Below are 6,000 nucleotides of genomic sequence, written 5' to 3'. Positions count from 1 at the left end.
ATGTTTTAGTAAAGCTGATTTATTTTCAAATTTCTTCTCGCACTTGTTGCATGTCAAATTTTTGCGATCTTTGTGTACTAATTTTTGGTGCGTAAGCAAACTCGATTTTTTCACAAATTTTCTCTCGCACATGTCGCATGCAAAATCTTTGCGGCCTTTGTGTTCTGATATTTGGTGTCTACTCAGATGACTTCGGAATTCAAATTTCTCTTCGCACTTGTCACATGTGTAATCTTTTTGTTCATCATGAATTGTGTCTCGATGCGTAATCATGCTTGATTCCAGTGTAAATGTCTTCCGGTCAATATCACAAATGTTTTGTTTGTCATCTGAAATAATAATGTCGTGTTCACTGATATTATGTTCCGAGATACTTTCCTCGGATTTCTTCTCACCTTTATCCATTTTGGTGCTCAAATTAAAAGATAGATTCTTCTATTTAGTTTCCCGAAAATTGAATGAGTAAGATGTTCTGGTATTGTGTATCGTTTCCTCGAGATAGAGAACATTCAAACTGATTTGATTTGATTATAAACATAATAAGTGTTCAAGGGACGATATCAAAATCTTTCACGATCACATTAATTATTTACAATTATGTTACAAATTTGTCTATTTATACCTTTTTCCACGACTTTTAGAATAATTAAAAATTTTAACTCGGTGACGATTCCTTCGAAGAATTTTTTTCCTTTTAAAAAAACTACAAAAGTATCGCGTAAAAAAACCGAGTAAAAAACAGTATCCTTATAGATCAAGAGGATGCGTTCAAGAAAAATCATGTTAATGATAAAAAATTCTAATTGTGGCATAATTTATTGTATCTTAAAAAAAAATCAGAGACTCGTGATTGCTTAGCATTTGAAATTAAATAGTTGAACAGCCGTTCATAATTGATCATTAACAATACGAAAACTATAGGTTCATAGAGAGTTAAGACCGAGTAGAATTGAGGGAAAACCGCATTCCATCTCGTGTATGAGGTATCTATGTGGCACGCGTCAAAAAATATTTACGAGAGAGCATATAGTCTCCAAAATCAATTTTGAAGAAATGTATTGAAACATTTTTTGGTTTGAATTGAATTATTTAATGGTTTCCACGTTTGATTTTTCATGCCGGAAACGAATTGTCATAGTCCAAAGTTCCAAACGAGTCGTGAAAAAATTTTGGTTAATCTTTGTAAGAATAAATTCAGAAACCAAGTGGCCAAAAAATTAATTAGCACTACGTGAAATCTGGTTCAAAAATAAAACACCACGACGACGGAGTACGAAGGTTAATAATAGTAAAACATCCCAGGTTATGGTAACACACTATCATTCACACAATATTTTTATTGAAATTTTAGAAAAACATATGTATAAGTAACTACATACATATTTAAAATTATCGATCACTTTTTCTAGAAATCGTGGCATGAATAATTTTTGAGACCTTACACCTTCAGACTACAAAAAAATGTTTTTTTCAAAAGTTTATTTTTTTGAGAATCAAACGACAAATCATAATGAACATTTTCACATACACTTAATTGGCCTTAAACTATAGAAAATAATTTTTTCCGAAATTTTTCAGACTCAGTGTCGTCTGCTACAGACTTTAAAAAATAAATACAAAAAAATACGGTTCACATGATTCAAAGAAAACCAGTAATTTTATCGTTCTTAAATTTTGAGACAATAATCCGGTCATGTTACTACTCAGAATGAACTAGAATGAGAAACATTTGTTAAAAGATAACGAATTTACATTACTTTTTCGAGAATCGAAATTTTTTAATTCGAAAACTGTTGATAACTCTACAAATATTGTATCGTTTGCGTCCATTCTAGTTCATTCTTAGCAGAAACATGTACGAAGTATGGTGTTAAAATTCAGAACGATAAAATTAATGGTTTCTTCATTAATCATGTGGGTCAGCAAGAAAAAAGTTGTTACGAGAAAACAGTTGTAGCAGACGGCACGATACCACTAAAAAACTTGAAGAAAATTTTCATACAGTTCAAGGCCGTTAAAGTATTTGTAAACAGTTTCATTGAGCTACAATTTTTTCTTCGATTGAAATTACACTTTTCAAAAAAAAATATGAATTTTATTCATATTCCATTAGTTTAGAGGTGTAAGGTTTAATGAACTGTTTTTTGATGTTTGAGCAAATACACTTTCTGTCCAAATTTTTTTTCACATTTCTCGGATTCGTAGTCATTGCAGCCTTTGTGTAGAGTTCTTTGGTGAACAATTAGATGCGTTTTTTGTCCAAATTTACTTTGGCACTTGTCGTATGCAAAATTCCTACGACTTTCGTGAACTGACCTTTGGTGCTTCAACAAATCTGATTTACTTCCGAACTTCTTCTCGCACTTGTCGCATGCGAAATCTTTGCGACCTTCATGGACTATCCTTTGGTGTCTGAGCAAATGGTACTTATCTCCAAATTTCTTCTCGCACTTGTAGCATGCAAAATCTTTGCGACCTTCATGGACTATTTTTTGATGGACGAACAAATGCGATTTATATCCAAATTTCTTCTCGCACTTGTTGCATACGAAATCTTTGCGACCTTCATGGACTGTTTTTTTGTGTTTGATCAAAGCGCTTGGATCCCCAAATTTCTTTTCACAATTATTACATGGGTAGTCTTTGCGACCTTCGTGGACTACCTTTTGGTGTAAGAGCAAACTTACTTTTTGTCCAAACTTCTTTTCGCACTTGTCGCATGCGTAGTCTTTGTGACCTTCGTGGACTGCCCTTTGGTGTCTATTCAAGCTACTTTGAATCCCAAATTTCCTTTCACAATTTTTACATGTGTAATCTTTGCGGCCTTCATGCACTGCCTTTTGGTGTAAGAGCAAACTTACTTTTTGTCCAAACTTCTTTTCGCACTTGTCGCATGCGAAGTCTTTGCGACCTTCGTGAACTGTTCTTTGATGCGTTTGCAAAGTCGATTTTAATCCAAATTTCTTGTCGCACTTGTTGCATTGAAAATCTTTTTGACCATTATGGACGATCATTTGGTGAGCGAACAAGTTTGATTTTTTTCCAAATTTTCTGTCGCACTTGTCGCAAGCGAAATCTTTGCAACCTTCGTGTACTGCTCTATGGTGTTTCAACAGATCTGATTTTTGTCCAAATTTTGTTTCACACGTGTCGCATGCATAATCTTTGCAACCTCCGTGTACTGTCTTTTGGTGTTTTATTAAATTGCTTTGAACCCCGAATTGCTTTTCACATTGATCGCATGCATAATCTTTGCGACCCTCGTGGACTGTTGTTATGTGCAAGAGCAATTTCGATTTACATCCAAATTTCTTTCCGCAATTGTTACATAAGTGATCTTTCGAGGCGAAATCTTTTCGACCTTTGTGTATTCTTTCTATGTGAATGTAGAAAGTATGTTTATTAACAAATCTCTGAGCGCACAATTCACATAAGTAATCTTTGAAAACCTCGTGGAATATTTTTTTGTGCCTGAGTAAAGTGGATTTGTTTTCAAATTTCCTCTCGCACTTGCTGCACGGGAAATCTTTGCTAACTTTGTGAACTAATTTTTGGTGCGTAGATAAACTGGATTGTTTCACAAATTCCTTCTTACACTGGTCGCATGCAAAATCATTACGGCCTTTGTGCTCTGATATTTGGTGTCTACTTAGATGACTTCGGAACTGAAATTTTTTTTCGCACTTATAACATGCATAATCTTTTTGCTGAATGTGAATTGTGTTCGCAGGGGATTTCTTATCACTTACATACATTTTGATGCCTGAATTAAACGATGGATCCTTTCATTTAGTGCTACGAAAATTACGACGTTTCGTAGGACGAGACAACATTCAAACTGTTTACGATAAACATGATCTGGTTCAAATGACGATATGAACATCGATCATGATCACATTGTTTACAATTATACTACAGATTTATGTATTTATACCTTGTTCTCGCGATCTTCAAAAAATTTTAAATTCTAACATAGCGACGATTTTTCCGAGGGGTTTTTTTAAAACTAAATAATTCAAAAAAACTCTTGACAGATAACAGCAAGTTCAGATAAAAGCCTGCGAGCTAATAATATATCTCTTTACAATTGAAAATTTAAATATTCAAAGCAGCATTATGCTATCAACCAAATCCCACGAAAAAGTAAAGCCTAAGAAAGTTGACAACTTAATTTCAAAATAAAATCTTTAGTAAGTTTAATTAAATAAAAGCTTATTAAATAATAATGCTTAAGTAAATTTAATTTAAAAAAATATTTTCTTTGTCAAAAGTATAACAAATAAACTAAATTTACTGTTCATTTTTTTAATCGTACAATGATAATAAAGCCATAATATACGATCCGACCTTGCTCATTACCTATAAAACAAAACATTTCAATAGTTTGAAAGTGATTCATTGACTTTATTTTACTCACAATTCCTGCGCTTCTCACGTTCACTGGAAAATTTGCAACACCAGCAGATACAATCGTAGACTTCGATGCTCTGATCATAATTAGTAATAAGAAGGTTCTGTCTTTCGGTGGATAATTGTACCAATTGCAAGTCTTGAAGCTGCAATGAAAGTTGTAGCTATAAGAAAACAAACAGTGATAATAAAATTGACTTTTTTACCAGAAATCATCAAGACGACAAGCCGTGGACATCTGTTGACTCGGATAAACACACAAAAATAAAAATAGAAAGGATCCAAAGAATGATATTAGTAAAGTTCCAGTGCATGGCGAGCCGGATTTAATAACTATTACCATCTACGCATGAAAATAAAATTTTTCGAGTTTTCTGTTGAATTTTGAAATGAAATAAAACTTATTTCATTACCCAGGATCCGCATACACTTGCATTTATAACAATTCCCAAAATTGCAACGAACATCAAAGAATTAATTATATCTTTTTGAGAGTCGAACAATCTGCAAAGGAATCATAACTTAAATTTGTCTTTTGTTAAATATTATTTCGATACTAAACTTGGTGCATTCTTGATGATGATGAATTAATTTTATGATTTGTTGACTCAACCAGCGATTTGCACTTTGTTTTTCTATAGACACTTTGAAATTATATTCTTGATCGATTCTTTTCATCTTCATACTGCAAAATTTTGTTTGAATGAAAATGTTGATTTTCAAAAGTTTTTCACCTTTATAAGCTTACTTCATTATCTGATATTGTAAGATTAAATAACTTGTTATTAGCCTGTAATAAAACATGAGTGTCGCTGTGATGAAACCATAAACCCAAATGTAAATCAAGCGAAAAGTGATTAGGCTATAATAATATTTCTCTGGATCAATCATAAAAAATTTTAATTCGTGCAAGTATATTCTCTTTTCCAATTTTAGCAGCCCCGAGAGCAAGCGGTATTCAGAAGAAGTACACAGTAATAAAAAAAAGCCTATGTAAAATAAAAAAATTAATAAAATGAATTATTATTACACTGTACATATATCTAAAACTTACTCCATAGATAAATACTCTCTTGTGAAAATTGCTTCAATATTTTGCTTGAATATTTTTGATCTGCTACGCTTATTTCCTTGTTAAAAATTGATACGGCGATCTTTAAAGTTTGTTCTGTCTAAAAACAAACAAAGTCATGTTTGTCTCCTTATAAAAAAGTAAAATTAGCGAATTGTTGTAATTTCTTTTTCGACCTTTTCATCAGCACTCATTAAAAGTGTATATGAAATGGAGGAACACAACGATATCATGAATTGAAAAAAACATTCTACAATTGAGTCGTAATTTTTTGCAGATTCTTCATGAAACATTTCCACTAATTTCCATAACTTGAACAAATTGAAGATTTTTTAAAATTTAAATAAAAAAAGTCAACATTTACCTACCGAACTCGATACATATATTAATCCCATTGTTACTACGATTGATCTTCCGAAATATTTAAGTTTTTTATCCATGAACGGCCACGCGAAAATCATTTTTATTAATATTACCGTTTGATGAAAAAAAATCTGAAAAAACCTTTCCGTGCTCAA

Source organism: Trichogramma pretiosum, unplaced genomic scaffold, assembly GCF_000599845.2.
Source record: "Trichogramma pretiosum strain Unisexual culture from Peru unplaced genomic scaffold, Tpre_2.0 scaffold39, whole genome shotgun sequence".
Lineage (NCBI taxonomy): Eukaryota > Metazoa > Arthropoda > Insecta > Hymenoptera > Trichogrammatidae > Trichogramma > Trichogramma pretiosum.
Note: the sequence above shows the minus strand (reverse complement) of the source record.